The 8,121-nt window shown below is 39.7% G+C and overlaps 1 long non-coding RNA gene across 1 annotated transcript; it reads right to left on the bottom strand.

Annotated features, from left to right (window-relative positions):
- Window positions 1-1,269: 1,269 nt before the first annotated feature.
- LOC121367051 lies at window positions 1,270-6,398 on the bottom strand. Its single transcript, XR_005957299.1, has 4 exons — window positions 6,025-6,398; window positions 4,807-4,852; window positions 2,044-2,128; window positions 1,270-1,378 (listed from the first exon to the last, which is right to left on the bottom strand). It is a non-coding gene; the product is annotated as an uncharacterized LOC121367051 (long non-coding RNA).
- Between the last annotated feature and the right edge of the window lie 1,723 nt (window positions 6,399-8,121).

Below are 8,121 nucleotides of genomic sequence, written 5' to 3' on the forward strand. Positions count from 1 at the left end.
AATGAATGAATGTTCAACGGACACGTTTGACATTGTAACTTTTACAGCATTAGCAAGGCATCTTTATATGTTTTGTTTTGTTTAACGATGCCACATAGAGCACATTGATTTATTATCATCGGCTATTGATGTCCGACATTTGGACATAGTAATTTTTCATCAGTAATAGACTTCTAATCCCGTGGGATCTTTTATATGCACCTTCAACATACAAAATTAAAACTAGGGTTTTTTTTTGATTTATTAAACACCGGCTATGGATGTTAAACATTTGGTAATTTTGAAATATAGTCTTAGAGAAGAAATCCGCTACATATTTCCATTAGTAGCAAGGGATCGTTTGTATGCGCATTACCACAGACAGGATATCACATTCCACGGCCCTTGATATACCAGTCGTGGTGCTAGAGAGAGCATCCATTTTAGTTAATGTTAGTGTATCAAATATAAATTACATATCAGCAAATTATATGAATGATCTTTAGAATATCGAAATTTGTCGTAGTAATATGTCAACCTTTTTTATTATTTTTTTTTTTTTGTAGTGGTAGTTTTCATGCAGCAATACGAGAGTGACTGTTCTCCTAAAGAGGAAACATCTGACAGTAATGCATAGACACACGTCAACACGACCTTATTAAAACGTCTCTTACACTCTGTCTGGACCGGCCTCGGTGGCGTCGTGGCAGGCCATGGGTCTACAGGCTGGTAGGTACTGGGTTCGGATCCCAGTCGAGGCATGGGATTTTTAATCCAGTAATCCAGATACCGACTCCAAACCCTGAGTGAGTGCTACGCAAGGCTCAATGGGTAGGTGTAAACCACTTGCACCGACCAGTGATCCATAACTGGTTCAACAAAGGCCATGGTTTGTGCTATCCTGCCTGTGGGAAGCGCAAATAAAAGATCCCTTGCTGCCTATCGGAAGAGTAGCCCATGTAGTGGCGACAGCGGGTTTCCTCTCAAAACATTGGTAGTCCTGAACCATATGTCTGACGCCATATAACCGTAAATAAAATGTGTTGAGTGCGTCGTAAAATAAAACACTTCTTTCTTACACTCTGTCTTGTGCACGACGAATGTGAACTTGCTCGTTCACATTAGCTGATAAAAAAAAAGGAATGGAGTGTTTTGGAATCGGCTGCGTAATAGGTTTTTAATCTGAAATCTTTGTCACAATATATTTTTCGCATTGGGTTTTTGTTTCGAGGTGAGGGTTTCTCAAATTGTTTTCTTTTTTAAAAAACTAAATATTTAGAGGTTACTCACCGGGAATGCCAGTTCAACGTGTTTGGGTGGTCTTCCACAGTAATCGTTGTCTTGATCCACATGGACACGTATTTCTGCCATACCTTTCACCGGTTTTCCAAAAGTGTACCTTTGAGATAAAATAAAACGCTATCTCCAAAAATAATAAAATAATTCTTTCTAACAAAGTAAATCCATGTTAGATTAGCAAATTTTGTAAGTCTCTATATTTATCTCTGTTGAGTGGAGTGAGTTGAATAAATATCCCTTGTACCATCGCATACAAACCTTGTTATTCTTACGTAGAAAGGATTGGGAAGTTGCTGAATGGTAAAACAAAACTGATAACAACACATATTCGAGATGAGACTAAAACTCTCTCTGTGTGTCTGTCTATCTGTCTCTGTCTCTCTCTCCCCCCCCCCCCTCTCTCTCTCTCTCTCTCTCTCTCTCTCTCTCTCTCTCTCTCTCTCTCTCTCTCTCTCTCTCTCTCTCTCTGTATGTCTGATTCTCCCTCCTTCTCTCCCTAACCTTTCTCCCTCCCCCTTCCCCTCACCCTCTCCTCTGCATGTATGTCTGTCTGTCTGTGTGTGTGTATGTATGTATATATGTATATCTGTGTCTAACCCTCTCTCTCTCTCTCTCTCTCTCTCTCTCTCTTCTCTCTCTCTCTCTCTCTCTCTCTCCTCTCTCTCTCTCTCTCTCTCTCTCTCTCTCTCTATCTATCTATCTATCTCTCTCTCTCTCTCTCTCTGTATGTCTGTCTGTATCTCCCTCCTCTCGTTATAATCTTACTTGGCCTTAATAGTTCCGGTCAGGCTGGTGTCAGAGGTTAACGCAAAGGGTTGAAGGTCAACTATAACCTCGAAGCGAGGCAACACTGCAATAAACCAACACATTATACTTGTCACTGATAGACATACATATGCTAACGTATTTTATTTGGTGGTTATAGCACTGAGATTAAACTTTAACCTGCAGATCGCAATACTAATATCCCTTAAGCATCATATCCCCATGAATGACAAAGGGACCAAACCAATCAAAAATAACTAGGAAAGAGCGCATTGATATAGACTTTTCAAACTACCAAGGACATTATCTTTCTCGGTTGTGTAGTGGTCAAGCCATCGGACACAAGGCTAGTGGGTACCGGGTTCGCAGCCCGGTATAGGCTCCTATCCAGGGCGAGGTTTAACGACTCAGTTGGTAGGCGTAATACCAATACAACCTCTTCTCTCTTACTAAACATCAACACACTAATCAACAACTCACTGTCCTTAATTGGATATAAGCACGGAAATAACTTAAAATGAAATACAAAGGACACTTGTGCAAAAGATTTCGTGAAGGTAAGGCAACTGTCCCATGCTTCTCTAAATACGGTCCTGGACATACAAATGACATTGCCGTTTTGTTTCATATCATCTCTGTGAAATAATTTGTTTTGTTTAACGACGCCAATAGAGCACATTGATTAATTAATCATCGACTACTGGATGCCAAATATTTGGTAATTCTGACTCATAGTCATCAGAGGAAACCCGCTACATATTTCGTAATGCAGCATGGGATCTTTTATATTCACTTTTCCCACAGACAGAAAAGCACATACCACGGCCTTTGACCAGTTGTGGTGCACTGGTGCACTGGTTGGAACGAGAAAAACCCAATCAGTTGAATGGATCCATCAAGGTGGTTCAATCCTGCGACACAAGCACCTCTTGCGAGTCCCAACCTCTGTGAAAATGCGCATTCAAAAGACGTGTCACGGTACATGCTCTTAATTTGTTTCGCCTGTGGCGATTTTAATTGTGTTAGGGTGCCGTGTGCAGTTTATTGCCCGTAGCCCAGGTGGACAACTTGTTACGTAATACTTCTCGCGCGATTCTTGCGTTCCAATATGCACTTAGTCCCGCTGTGGAGGCCATGTGGCGAGTAGTTACGTAATACCTCTGCGAGTGCGGTTTTACAACCGTGATTTTGGCGACGATGGCGTCAGTAGTCTGACGATCAGAGAGAAATAATACCTACGCTAGGAGAGATGAAATATGAGATGATACGTGAGGTGCCGCCTTGTTCCCCCAGGCCAATTCTGATTTTGGAATAAATAGCTAGGATTTAGAGATATCGAGGAGAACGAATTTAGGACGGCTCGAGGGAACGTAGTCCGTTTGGACTTTGGTAAATATCATTTCTGCTCTGTGTATAACCTTGATGTGATTGATGTGACTTTAAATATTTTAATACTGTATTATACCGATATTCTTTAGACAGTGTCTTCGGTCATCTGACGAAGTAAATCGTAGACTTATTGTTCTAACATTATATGAGTATTTGGTAATATAAAGCTTAGCCAGTCATCCTAGCCGACCTGGGTAAACTGTAGGTTATTGTCTTTATTGTGATAAGTATTAATTCTGTGTCACAAAGGTTACTGAATGAGTAGTTTAGGGTTAATTAAAAATTAACCCGTTAGGAATAGAGCTGTAATTCCTTTATTAATTAAGTTCCCCAAGAAAGCGTTCCTAAATTATCACACGTTACTGAACGAGTAGTAAGGGTTTATTATAAATTAACCAGTTAGGAATGGTGTTGTAATTCCTTTATTAATTAACTTCTCCTGGAAGCGTTTCTCAATTATCACACGTGTGGGTGTGGTTGTAACGGTGAAGTGATTCGCATATTGTGTAACTAGACACCCAGAGATTAACTAATTAAGTGATCAGTTCTGGGTTGTTATTATTGTTGTTATTAATTACTACTACGGCTGTACATTTGTCAGCGTAGATTAATACAGATTCCAAAGTGTATTGTGTTTTGTTGTTGTGTTTTCTAGAGAACTAACGTGCTATATTATATATACTTTATATAAGATCGTATCTCTGATCATACCTAGAGACGAGCCATACTAGGTTTAACAGCCTGTTACAGAGAGATCTAATAGATATACAGTTAGGAGAGATTTTTGATAATCGTCTTTTATTCAGTTACGGGAATTATAGAATCCCCGTGACAAGACGCTTTGCTAATAAATTCAACAAGTAAGCAATGTGTCTCTTGCGGTTTCCGTTTCTCATTCTTTATACCAAGTGTGGGGCAGGGTTTACCTCAGCCGGTCGAGTGCTCGCCTGGGCCGCTTGCGTTATATAAAAGATCCCTTGCTGCTAATGTAAAAACATAGCGGGATTCCTCTTGATGACTACGAGTCAGAATTACCAATGTGCTCTAGTGGTCTCGTTAATAAAACAAACTTTTATACCAAGTGTCGCAAGTACCGAAGCCGAAAATCCGCTTGTTAAAGTCACTGGCGCTGGTTTTCGAGGTAAGTACCTTTTCTGTTTCCAATAAAATGCATTTGGTACTACTGCAATCACTGAGACCACCACAAGTATTTATTTTTATGGGCATGTTGGTCAAGGTATAATTTTGACATTTCATAACCACAAAAATATCCAATATGCAATATTCAATTGTGCAGCTTTGATACAGTCCCTTTAAACACATCTATTGATGCCTATAATTGAAAGATGTCTAACAAAAGAGAAGTCTAGTTACCGTATTGTGCCACTGTGAATGTCTTCGAGTATTGGACGTTTAGCGTCTGGAAAGGAAATTTAAATAGCAAACCAGTGAGTGTTACTATCGATTAATTTTAATACGTATCCATATAAATACGTGAATAATTAATAATGTACGGAATCTGCGTTTATTTCATACATACGTAAAGAATCCAGATATTGAAAAGATAATTAAAGGTACATTGTCTTTTAAAATAAATACATTGTCTAGAATATTTATTTGAGTGCATCCACTGTATTCTTGGTTGCCCCAATGCCGATACTCAGGGACCTATTTCATAAAACGTAATGGTAGATTTTTTCCCCCGGGGTGGATGGGTTACTCGTAAACGTAAATCTATAATGCGTATTAATACTGACAATACAACTAATATAGCTTGAAGTATACATATTTCATTTTCTTTCGTTCTTACAAAGTTAAAATATTTCAGCTTTGGTAATGAAAGTTAAAAGTTTCTTTTCTTTAACGACACCACTAGAGCACATTGATTTAGTAATAATCATCGGCTATTGGATGTCAAACATTTGGTAATTTTGACATATAGTCTTAGACATATAGTCTTAGAGAAGAAACCCACTACAGTTTTCCATTAGTAGCAAGGAATCTTTTACATGCACCATCCCACAGACAGGACAGTACATAGCACGACCTTTGATATACCAGTTGTGGTGCACTTACTGGAACGAGAAATAGCTCAATGGGCCCACCGACAAGGATCGATCTTAAACCGACTGCGTATCAAGCGTCCCTCCCCTTCTTTGGTAATGATGTACTTTTCTGCGTGAAATAGATGCCAAACACGTGCAAACCTACGACAGTTATAACTGCTAGTCGCAGTAGTATTAAACTTAAGATGTTTGTGAAATTGTCTCCAACAGGGCTCCGTTCCACGAAGCATTCTTAGCGTTAAGATCACCGTAAGTGAACTTAAAGTGATCTTAGTGCTAAGATCGTTTTGTGTAACGGAGCCCAGAGCCCAGTAGCATGGGATCTTTTATATGCACCATCTCAAAGACAGGATAGCACATACCACGATCTTTGATATACCAGTTGTAGTGCACTGGCTGGAACGAGAAATATCTAATGAGCCCACCGACGGGGATCGATCCCAGACGGACCGCGCATCCGGTCAACGCTTGAACATTGGGCTACATCCCACCCCTGTGATATGTAGGGTCTGTCCAGTAGTCTTACCGGTATCTTCACACTAATCCTCCAGTCTCCGGTAACGGGTTGGTCGGAGAGCAGCACCTCCCCAGCGACCACACCTGAAGAGTCTCTCAAATTGGTCCAGCGCTTGATCTGGTTCCCTTTGGGATCCTGGTGTTGAAAATTAAAAGAACTGAAGGATTATATATAAATATGTGTTAGTATGTGCGTGCGCGCGCGAGCGTGTGTGTGTACATAAAGTTAAGTCTCATTTAGTAAAATTATGTTAATAATCGTTATATACTAATAGAGAAAAACACAGGAAAGACATGGTATTTGAGACTACCGGCCTCAGTGGTGTCGTGGTTAAGCCATCGGACATAAGGCTGGTAGGTACTGGGTTCGCAGCCCGGTACCGGCTCCCACTCAGAGCCAGTTATAACGACTCAGTGGGCAGGTATAAGACCACTACACCCTCTTCTCTCTCACTAACCACTAACAACTAACCCACTGTCCTGTACAGATAACTGAGGTGTGTGCCCAGGACATCGTGCTTGAAATTTGATTGGATATAAGCACGAAAACAAGTTGAAATGAAAAATGAATAATCATTATATACTAATAGAAAAGAAAACAGTGTCACGTGGATCCTATAATACCCGTAACTGAATAAAACACGATTATCCAAATCTCTCTCCTAACTGTATATCTATTAGATCTCTCTGTAACAGGCAGTTATACCCGCTGGCTCGTCTAGGTATGATCAGAGATAAGATCTTATATAAAGTATATATTATTATAGCACGTTTAGTTCACTAGAAAACACAACAAAAACACAATACACTTTGGAATCTGTATTAACCTACGCTGACAAATATACTGCCGCAGTAGTTAATTAACAACAACAAATAATAACAACCCAGAACTGATCACCTAATTAGTTAATCTATAGGTGTTTAGTTTACACAATATTTTAATCACTTCACCGTGACACAACACCCACACGTGTGATAATTGAGAAACGCTGCCAGAAGAACTTAATTAATAAAGGAATTACAACTCTATTCCTAACTGGTTAATTTTTAATTAACCCTTACTACTCGTTCAGTAACGTGTGATAATTGAGAAACGCTTCCAGGGGAACTTAATTAATAACGGTATTACAACTCTATTCCTAACTGGTTAATTTTTAATTAACCCTTAACTACTCATTCAGTAACCTTGTAACACAAAATTAATACTGGTACCTATCACAATAAAGATAATAACCTACAGTTTACCTAGGTCCTCTAGGATGACTGGTTAAGCTTTTTATATATATATAGAACAGTGAGCCTACAGTATTACTGCGTCAGATGACCGGCAGCACCGTCTAAATAATATTGGTATAATACAGTATCAAAATCTTTAAAGTCACATCAATCACACCAAGGTTATACACAGAGCAGAAAAAATATATTTACCACGCCCGGACTGAACTTATATATTTCGTTCAGTGGACGACGTCCGTTTCCCCTGCAGCCTTCCTATGTTTCTCCCCGATATCTCTAAAACCCTAGCTATTTATTAAAAAAATATCCAAATATCGCCTGGGGGTACATCGCGGCACGAATCCCTACAAGTGCTATTTCCACCGCGACCAAGCGGTATGTTTTTTTCTCAGATGGTCAGACTCAATGTCGCCTAGTCGCCAAAATCACGGTTGTAAAAACCGCACGTCGCGGAGGTACTTACGTAAACTACTGGCCACCTGGAATTAAGTGCATATGGAACGCACACGGCCCTCTAAAACAATTAATATCGCCACAGGCGAAAAACAAAATTACATCAGGTGCATGTGCGTCATACACACCCACTCCAAAAAGGGATATTTCCTCTACTCTAGGAATAGGGAAATATGACTACATTAAACAAAAGGTGCGGTTAACCGACGCATCCGGCATTTATAACACAACACATGTAATAATAAGGTGACTACCAGTAATCACACTGAGACTCTGAGTCCCCTGGTAGACAAATAAAATATATAAAAACAAAACAGAAATAAGAATGTCAACACTTATCATAACGTTAACTTTCGGGGGGGACCGGGCATCAGCGATTAAATTGGATGTGCCCTTGAATGTTTCAATGGTAAATTGG

The sequence above is a fragment of the Gigantopelta aegis genome, unplaced genomic scaffold (assembly GCF_016097555.1).
Source record: "Gigantopelta aegis isolate Gae_Host unplaced genomic scaffold, Gae_host_genome ctg8618_pilon_pilon, whole genome shotgun sequence".
Classification (NCBI taxonomy): domain Eukaryota; kingdom Metazoa; phylum Mollusca; class Gastropoda; order Neomphalida; family Peltospiridae; genus Gigantopelta; species Gigantopelta aegis.